The sequence below is a fragment of the Coffea eugenioides genome, chromosome 6 (assembly GCF_003713205.1).
Source record: "Coffea eugenioides isolate CCC68of chromosome 6, Ceug_1.0, whole genome shotgun sequence".
In the NCBI taxonomy this organism is placed as follows: domain Eukaryota; kingdom Viridiplantae; phylum Streptophyta; class Magnoliopsida; order Gentianales; family Rubiaceae; genus Coffea; species Coffea eugenioides.
The window spans coordinates 55192282-55202332 of NC_040040.1; the positions used below are offsets into that span (position 1 = coordinate 55192282).

Below are 10051 nucleotides of genomic sequence, written 5' to 3' on the forward strand. Positions count from 1 at the left end.
TTAGAAGAAACGAATTATCCCCAGTCCCTGTGGATTCGACCCTACTCACCGCTATATACAAAATTTGTATTTTTCTCTAGTAGGTAATTATTATTGCACAGGCTCGACACCCTATCATGCCCCGATCCTTGATTTATTCCTCAACTAGATAAAAGAACTAGCCTTGCCGCATAATCATGAAGCACTTCAGAGTTTTCATGGAGTTTTTGTTGATTGAGGAAGTAGTAAAAAGTATGCCGCTGCTAGTCCCCTAACAACGAAGAAACAAAAGCAAAGAAAAGTCTAAGACGAAGATGCCCTAGTCTATTGCTGTCTCTTTTTATTTATAGTGTTGCTGCCAAAAGTCTTCATTCAAAAGGCTTCCTCATCCCACGTAAGTTCAGAATTTGTTTCCAAAGAAAGGTGGTAGTCCAAGGGATAGGACCCGCGGTCCGTCTTTTTCATGCAACTCTACCTTGTCTGGCGTGGGCACGCCTTATAATGCCTAGTCTTCTGGAATTTGTCTCTTTTTGTCACTTTTAACACCACTTCGCCTGCAAATAACACAAATACCAAATCTGGGCAGAAATCCAATACTTTGCATAATAAACTGCCAAAATTAAGACCAAATAACCACAAATAAACTGCATAATTATATCCCTATCAAATTCCCCCACACCAAGACAATGCTTGTTCTCAAGCATTTCAGACTTTAAATACACACCCAAGCGAGCAAACATTTTTGCAGCAGTCGAATTCAAAACAATGGCTATTAATCAAAGCAACTATTGCCAATGTATCATTTAGATAACTGTCAAGTACTGATGACAAATTTTACGAGATAACTCTCCAACTAGCTTTTAAAACCAATGACTCTTTCAAATCCAGACTAACTAATCTAAGAATAGAAAATATCCAACCAACATTTTTTTTTTTAATAACCGGTCCAACTATTAAGCAAAATCTCAACATAAAGACTAAATGGATCCGCAGGCAATACAATTATTCACAAACTTTCATGCTCGTATACTTCTTTTTCTTTCATTTTTCTCATTTTTTTCTGTTTCTTTTTCCTCTTTTTTTTTTCTTCTTGAAGAAAGTGCTTAGTCTTGAGCCATTTAAGTCTTTTGACGCGAACTCCGACATCTCTCCAATGAAGAAGCCCGGTTACTCAACTTTAACCGCTTAAAGATCACATACTCATAATTATCGTTGTTTTTTGACGCGAAAACTGACACTTTAGGTGAAGACCCCCGGTTACTAGTCCATGATAACCAGCGGAGTATAGCCGAATATTATTCACAAATAAACATTCAAGTAAAATTAAAACCATGCAAGCCTGCTTCATTTCCTTAACATGGAGAACTATGATTAATAATTGAACCAGTTCACACAAAAATGTCAGAAAAATATTTACAATGCCTAGAAAAGTTAACCAAGAGAAATGACAAGAGTCACAAAATCTCAAATATTTACCAGAGAGTCATCCTCAAAATTTACCATATCATACTTAACATATTATCATTTAAAACCGTAACAATAGTTAAATTTGAAAATCTAGCCATTGCTTATCAGGGCTATCCATAAAAGTCCAAAATGCATGGTAAAGGTTTCTTTTTTTTTTTTTTTTTTTTGGGAAGACAGAAAAGCAGTAAGAAGGAAAAGCTAGAGTACTCTCCCCCACACCCAAAGTCTACATTGTCCTCAATGTAAGAACGAAAAGTTGAAGTCAAGTGAAGGGAGCAAAAAACTTCCCTGAATGAATAAAACTGCAGCAAAACACCATGATAGAGGAGGTGTCAGGGACTGGCAGCGTTGCTGTAAGGCGTGACCACGCCTTATAAGGCAGAGTCTTCTGCCCAAGTATTGCTACGATGTTCAAGAGCATCACTTATAGGGCACAGGCATGCCTTGTAAATCCAAGTCTGTGGCCCCAGAGTCGACTAGAGTTGTTGTAAGGCGTGACCACGCCTTATAAGGCAGAGTCTTCTGCCCAACACTTGTAATAAAACAAAACAACCCAAAATCAACGAAAAACGAAAGAGAACTATAACAAAAAATGGAGGCCTTGGGTTGCCTCCCAAGAAGCGCTTTTCTTTAACGTCTTTGGCTAGACGACTCCACAGTGAGCAATTAGGCATAGATAGGATCTATCAAGTGTACCTCTTCCACAGTGCCAATGTCTGAAACATCAACAAACGGTTTTAAACGATGACCATTAACCGTAAAACTCTTATTGGTCTCTAAACTCTGGATTTCAACCACACCATTGGGAAAGATATTGACTACCACATATGGTCCAATCCAACGGGATTTTAACTTACCTGGCATGAATTTCAACCGTGAATTGAACAAGAGTACCTTTTGTCCTGGGGAAAAATGTTTCGCACGCAATAGGCGGTCATGAAACTGCTTGGTACGCTCTTTGTACAAACGTGCATTGTCATATGCTTCAAGACGAATTTCCTCAAACTCCTGGAGTTGGAGCTTTCTCTCTTTGCCATCTCTATCCGCATGCAAATTGCATTGCTTGACTGCCCAGAATGCACAATGCTCAATAGCCACAGATAAATGGCACATCTTACCAAACACCAACCTATATGGGGACATTCCAATGGGCGTTTTATACGCTGTTCGATATGCCCACAAAGCATCATCCAATCGCAAGCTCCAATCCTTACGGTTAAGGTTAACTGTTTTCTCCAATATGCTCTTGATCTCTCGATTGGAGACTTCAACTTGTCCATTGGTCTGAGGATGATATGTTGTACTCACACGATGGTGCACTCCATATTTTCTCATGAGAGCTGCAATGGTGCGATTGCAGAAATGGGTACCTTGATCACTGATGATGGCTCTCGGCACCCCGAACCTACTGAAAATGTGGGATTTGAGAAATCCTACAACAACTTGAGAATCATTAGTCCGGGTAGCCTTTGCTTCTACCCATTTCGATATATAGTCAACTGCTAACAGAATATACAAACATCCAAAAGAGTTAGGAAAAGGTCCCATAAAATCCATACCCCAAACATCAAACACTTCACAAAATAACATAGGCACTTGAGGCATTTCATCCCTATGAGACAAACTTCCAAATTTTTGACATTTTTCACAGCTTTTACAAAATGCATAAGCATCACTAAATAATGTTTCCCAATAAAAGCTACAATCAAGGATTTTTCTAGCATTTCTCTTAGGTCCAAAATGGCCACCACATGCATAATTATGACAATGAGCAAGGATAGAAGGAGTTTCACTTTCAGGTACACATCTACGAATAATTTGATCAGAGCCTATTTTCCACAGATATGGCTCGTCCCAAATATAGTATCGAGAATCATGGACTATCTTATCCCTCTTACTCTTACTCATGCCAATAGGAAATTTATGACTGACCAAAAAGTTCACAATATCTGCATACCAAGGTTCCTTACCTTTGAGATAGAAAAGATGTTCATCAGGAAATACCTCAGATATGGGAACTGCTTCCTCTTTTCTTATCAACCTACTCAAATGATCAGCTACCGAATTATCCACCCCTCTCCGATCCTTGATCTCCCAGTCAAATTCTTGCAGCAAGAGCACCCAACGAATAAGTCTTGGCTTGGACTCTTTTTTTGACAGGAGATACTTCAAAGCTGCACGATCAGAGTAAACCGTTACTTTTGACCCCAATAGATATGATCTAAATTTCTCAAAAGCGAAAACAATGGCTAGAAGCTCCTTCTCCGTGGTGGTGTAGTTGCATTGAGCTGGTGTCAATGTTTTTGACGCATAGTATATCACGTGACTACACTTCCCACTCCGCTGTCCAAGCACAGCTCCTACGGCATACTGACTGGCGTCACACATGAGCTCAAAGGATAGCTTCTAGTCTGGGGGTTAGATGATTGGTGCCGTGGTCAACATACCCTTGAGTGTGTCAAAGGACAATTTGTAATCATCTCCAAAGTTGAATGGTACCTCCTTTTAAAGCAGGCAAGACAACGGTTGAGCAATTTTTGAAAAATCTTTTATGAAACGCCTGTAAAAACCTGCATGGCCTAGAAAACTACGAATATCCTTGACATTAGTAGGGTAAGTTAGACTAGTGATCAAATCAATTTTAGCTTTATCTACCTCAATACCCCTTGATGAAACAACATGGCCCAAAACTATGCCTTCCTTAACCATGAAATGACATTTTTCATAATTAAGAACCAAGTTTGTTTCAATGCATCTTTTCAAAATCTTTGTTAAATGGTCTAGGCACTGATCAAAAGAATCACCATATACTGTAAAATCATCCATGAAAATTTCAATGCAATTATCAATCATATCAGAGAAAATACTCATCATGCATCTTTGAAATGTTTCCGGAGCATTACACAAACCAAAAGGCATACGGCGATATGCAAAAGTTTCAAAAGGGCAGGTAAAAGTGGTTTTATGTTGGTCCTCTTGAGCAACAATAATTTGATAATATCCAGAGTAACCATCTAAAAAATAAAAGAAACACTTACCTGCCAACCTCTCAAGTATTTCATCAATAAATGAGAGTGGAAAGTGGTCTTTCCTAGTTGCGGCATTTAACTTCCTAAAGTCAATGCACATTCTCCACCCATTTTGCAATCTCCTTGGCACCAACTCATTCTTTTCAATTTTCACCAATGTGATTCCAGTCTTCTTGGGAACAACATGGACTGGATTTACCCACTGGCTGTCAGAAATAGGAAAAATAATTCCTAATTCTAAGAGCTTGAGAATCTCTTTCATCACCACCTCCTTCATTGCAGGATTGAGCTTGCGTTGATGCTCTCTCACGGGTTTTGCGTCCGACTCCAAAAGGATGTGATGCATGCAAATGAATGGATTGATGCCTTTGATGTCTGCTAACGTCCATCCAATTGCTGGTTTAAATTCCCGTAAGACCATTAAGAGCCTCTCTTCTTGCAACGCATTTAAATCATTGGCAATGATTACAGGCAAAGTCTTGTTATCTCCCAAGTAAGCATATTTCAAATGCTCGGGCAGTTCCTTCAATTCCATATTAGGTGCCTGTTGAACAGAAGGTAGAATTCTTTCATTAGAAGTGGGTAATGGTAGAAAAGAATTTTCAAACCTGCCTGGAAGCGGATGTAGTGAATGTAAGGACATGATAGCTTCTTTGACTTCCTCCTCCTCCATGTCATCCACTTCCAAATTGGTCTTGCTTCGTTGTAAGACAAAGTCCAACTTGTCCCCCATGAAATTCTGTTCAAAATTCTCTTGCACAATGGTGTTAGTCATGCCAACAAAATTTACAGACTCAGTATCCACAGGATGCTTCATTGCATCAAAAATATTGAAAGTGACCTTCTCTCCGTCAAATTTCACAGATAAAGTCCCTTCATGTACATCTATTTTAGTCCTTGTTGTACTCATGAAGGGTCTACCCAAAAGAATCACTACTGAGTTAGTAGAGTATTCATCATTCATATCAACAATGTAAAAATTCGCAGGAAAAATGAATTCATTGACCTTTACTAGAACATCTTCAACTAGACCCTCAGGGTAGACATTAGACCTATCTGCTAGTTGAATGATTACTCTAGTTTCTTTGAGGGGTCCTAAATTCAAAAATTTAAAAATTGAAAGAGGCATGACATTTATTGAAGCACCTAAGTCAAGCATGTTTTTTTCAATTTTTTGATTGTCAATTATGCATGGTATAGTAAACATACCTGGATCCTTGCATTTCTGGGGCAACTTCCTTTGAAACATCGCTGAGACATTCTCCCTCACCTTCACCTTGTCATCCAAACTCAATTTATTGCGATTAGTGCATAAACCCTTCAAAAATTTAGCATATTTAGGCAATTGCCTAATCGCATCCAGCAAAGGAATATTGATCTCCACTTTTCTGAAAGTGTCCAAAATCTCTTTCTCAGATTCTTCCTTTTTAGCATTTGTAAACCTGCCAGGAAAAGGAGGAGGAATGTCAACTTTCTTTGAGACTTCGGAGGATTGTTTCTCTTCTTCCTCTTCCACCTTCCTGGACACTTCTTCTTCTCTAGCGTGGGCATGCCTAGGAGACTGTACCTCCTTGCCACTCCGTAATTGCATTGCACTGGCATTCTCCTTGGAATTAGGAATTACTTGAGATGGTAACTTCCCCCTATTGCTATTTTCCAGGTTGCTCATGGAAGTTGCTAATTGGGACATTTGTGCTTTCAAATTCCTAATGCTAACACGAGTCTCTTGTTGAAATCTGTGAGACTCCTGTTGCAATTGACTGGTGCTTTGAGCCAGTGACTTCACCATATCTTCAAGAGTCATGTTTGAATTGGAAGTGGATGGTTGTTGCACTGGTGGCCGTGGTTGGAAATATTGTTGAACACCAGGGGGTTTTGAAGCATAGATAAAGTTAGGATGATTTCGCCACCCTGGGTTGTAAGTGGGTGCAAAAGGATCATTCCTTCGTGGAGGTGGTCCAGAAAAATCTCCCACTATGTTGGCTTGTTCAGGTGAATCCTCCTGGAGAGTTGGGCACATGTCAGTCACGTGTCCGGAAGCAGCACAGATACTACAAGTCTTCACAGATTGTAATTGCCCCCTTGCCATTTGACGCACCAGAGAGGTAAGCTCATACAGTTTACCCTCTAAGTCAGAGTGATTCACTTCATTGACCCTTCTTATTGCTCCATCAGCTCTCACTCCAAATTGTTGAGAATTTTCAGCCATGGTGGAGATCAATAACGTGGCTTTGTCTGTGGTTTTGTTAACCAGAGCACCGCCACTGGCTGCATCTAACATGCTCCTATCCATGGGTGATAATCCCTCGTAGAAATATTGTATTAAGAGTTGGTCAGAGATTTGATGATGCGGGCAGTTGGCACATAGTTGTTTAAAGCGCTCCCAGTACTCATAAAGAATTTCCCAATTTGCCTGCCTAACTCCACATATTTCTTTCCTTATATTGGCAGCTCTAGAGGCAGGAAAAAATTTCTCGAGGAATCTTCTCTTCAAGTCTTCCCACGTAGTGATGGATCCTGATGGCAGGTAAAATAAACAATCTTTAGCCTTATCTGCCAAAGAGAAAGGGAAGGCTCTCAACTTGATGTGGTCCTCAGTGACTCCTTGAGGTTTCATTGTGGAGCACACCACATGAAATTCTTTCAAGTGTTTATGTGGGTTTTCACCTGCAATACCACGAAAAGTAGGAAGTAAGTGAATAAGACCAGATTTAAGCTCAAATGCCTCTTCCGTGTTAGGAAATGTAATGCATAATGGCTGTTGGTTCACGTTAGGAGTTGCCAACTCCCTCAAAGTCCTTGGGGCTGCCATTGTTACTCAGGGAATATGCACTTCTTCTTCAGATTCACTTGATGAATCCCTGGAAACAAACTCTTGCTCAGATTCTGAAGGTGACGTTGAATCTTGTTGTTTACGCAACTTTGCCTCCTTGGTCAACCTTCTTGCAGTCTTCTCGATCTCTGGATCAAATTCTAATTCTCCTGTACGAGAAGATCGAGGCATAAAATAAAATAAAATAAAAATAAAAACTAAAGCCTGTGCAATAAGTCACTTAAAACACCAGTTCCCTGGCAACGGTGCCAAAATTTGGTGGGTGTCAAACCTCCAAAAATAAAGTTAAAAAAAATAGCCTAATTGCCAACCAACTCAATCTCAAATTTAATTTGTAAACAGGGCAAGTAGGGTCGTCTCCTCAGGGAACTGGCAGGCAAATCACACAGGAAGATGGGGGGGTTTTAGCAATAGTACCAGCTAATTAAAAAGGAATAAAAACTGAAATTTAAAGTTGAGTAAGATAGCAGGAACCAAATTACACAAATAACAATTAACTAAAACAACCTAGTCAAGGAATTAATCTTGGCACCGAAGCACACAACTGATCACAGATACAAGGGACAATTCATATACTCACGAATAAACTGGTTATAGTGGTCAAGCGACGCGCCCAACCACCAATCTTTCCTTAATTTTATGGTAGTCAAGAGACGCTCATAAACTACCCTCTTGTGACTAAACAACCTCAGAAACGCTCACAGGATTTAATGTAGCCACAGCATTAGGAATTAGAAAAACTCAATTCTAGATGACAAACACACATGCGGGTTTATTTAGGCTAGATTAATTATTCCCACGATTCAAATTAGACCGCTTGCGAGGCGGTGAAATTGTCTCATTTGCCACTAATTAAGATGCTTAAAGGCGACGCGCCAACATCCTAATTGGCTATCAATTATTTAGAAAATCGAATAACAGGCCTAATTATCCAATAAATCTAAACAATAATAACTTAGGGAAAAATAGAGAATAATCAAATACCCATGAACATACAAATTAAAAATAAACAATTAAAACGATCTCACAGTTATGGTGCCCCGATCCTTGATTTATTCCTCAACTAGATAAAAGAACTAGCCTTGCCGCATAATCATGAAGCACTTCAGAGTTTTCATGGAGTTTTTGTTGATTGAGGAAGTAGTAAAAAGTATGCCGCTGCTAGTCCCCTAACAACGAAGAAAGCAAAAGCAGAGAAAAGTCCAAGACGAAGATGCCCTAGTCTATTGCTATCTCTTTTTATTTATAGTGTTTCTGCCAAAAGTCTTCATTCAAAAGGCTTCCTCATCCTACGTAAGTTCAGAATTTGTTTCCAAAGAAAGGTGGTAGTCCAAGGGATAGGACCCGCGGTCCGTCTTTTTCACGCAACTCTACCTTGTCTGGCGTGGGCACTCCTTATAATGCCTAGTCTTCTGGAATTTGTCTCTTTTTGTCACTTTTAACACCACTTCGCCTGCAAATAACACAAATACCAAATCTGGGCAGAAATCCAATACTTTGCATAATAAACTGCCAAAATTAAGACCAAATAACCATAAATAAACTGCATAATTATATCCCTATCAACTAGTTGGCCTTTCATAGTCAATTATATTTAGGATAAATTACTTATAGCCACCCTTTGATTTTACATAATGCTAGATGATCACCTAAGGTTTCAAAATAGCTACATAACCCCCTATAGTTTTATATAAATTGACAAAGGACGAAATGCACAATCAGTTGTGACATAACCCCCTTATGATTTATATAAATATCCATTTTATCTCTCTGTAATTTTTACATTTATCCACGTGATCCTCTTATACTTTTATACAAGATAGTTAAGATATCGATTGATTTAATATTTAAGTAAAGATACTATTGGTATTTCAATTAAAGACGTTGCATAGGTTATTTTCCATCAATTTTCACTTTATATAAAACTATAATGAGGTGAAGTGGACATTTTGAAATGTCAAGAGGATTATGTAATAATAGATGAAATCACAAGGGGTTAAATTTAATTTACCCATATGCTTATCGAATCTCTGCCGTTGCAAGAGGAGCCACATACTTCAATTAGTTGCTCAACATGGCCCAGCTCTAGGCTGCTTGATAAATGGCGAAGGATCAACTAAAGAGCTTTGGCCACGGAGCAGGAACTTGTTTCAACACGGTTCATCAAATTTGTGCTTACCTTGAAACCAAATGGAGCAATTTCTTGGATCCAATTTGGCCATTTGACCATTGGAGCAATTTCTTGTTCATTTAAAATCAAATTATATGGCATGACAATGGCTATGATGTTAACAAGGGCATTGTTCTGGTAGTAAAATATGTTGAAGAAATTATAGTAAGATGTTCAAGGTTCGAGTCTCCTTAATTAGTCCTATGACAGCTTTGAAGAACCTGGTTAAAGAAAATTGATTATCTTCAACTTTTATAATTCCAATTACCAAGTCAAATCCTCCCCTAATCAGTCATAGTTATAAATTCCACAAAAAATGGGGGTCTAATCAACAGAAATTGTTGTTAACGTTTACTTCCAACCAGAAACTACCGTTTCACTGTTTACTTTATGATATATTTTATTATTCTAGAGGAAATGAAGAAAGTGCAGAAAAAAAACTCTTCAAAGTAGAACATGAGCTCAGGTCAGTCAATGGTCAATTGTTGCAATTCTCACAGTACTGGCTTTCTCCATTTTTCTCCATTATGTGTCATTCTCAAAGCAATTTCCTGGCAGGTTCAAAACACAACT

The 10051-nt window shown here is 38.7% G+C and overlaps 1 non-coding gene across 1 annotated transcript; it reads left to right on the forward strand.

Annotated features, from left to right (window-relative positions):
* The first annotated feature begins 6814 nt into the window (after window positions 1–6814).
* Window positions 6815–6921, forward strand: LOC113776573. The gene has a single exon (XR_003469059.1). It is a non-coding gene; the product is annotated as a small nucleolar RNA R71 (small nucleolar RNA).
* The last annotated feature ends 3130 nt before the right edge of the window (window positions 6922–10051 follow it).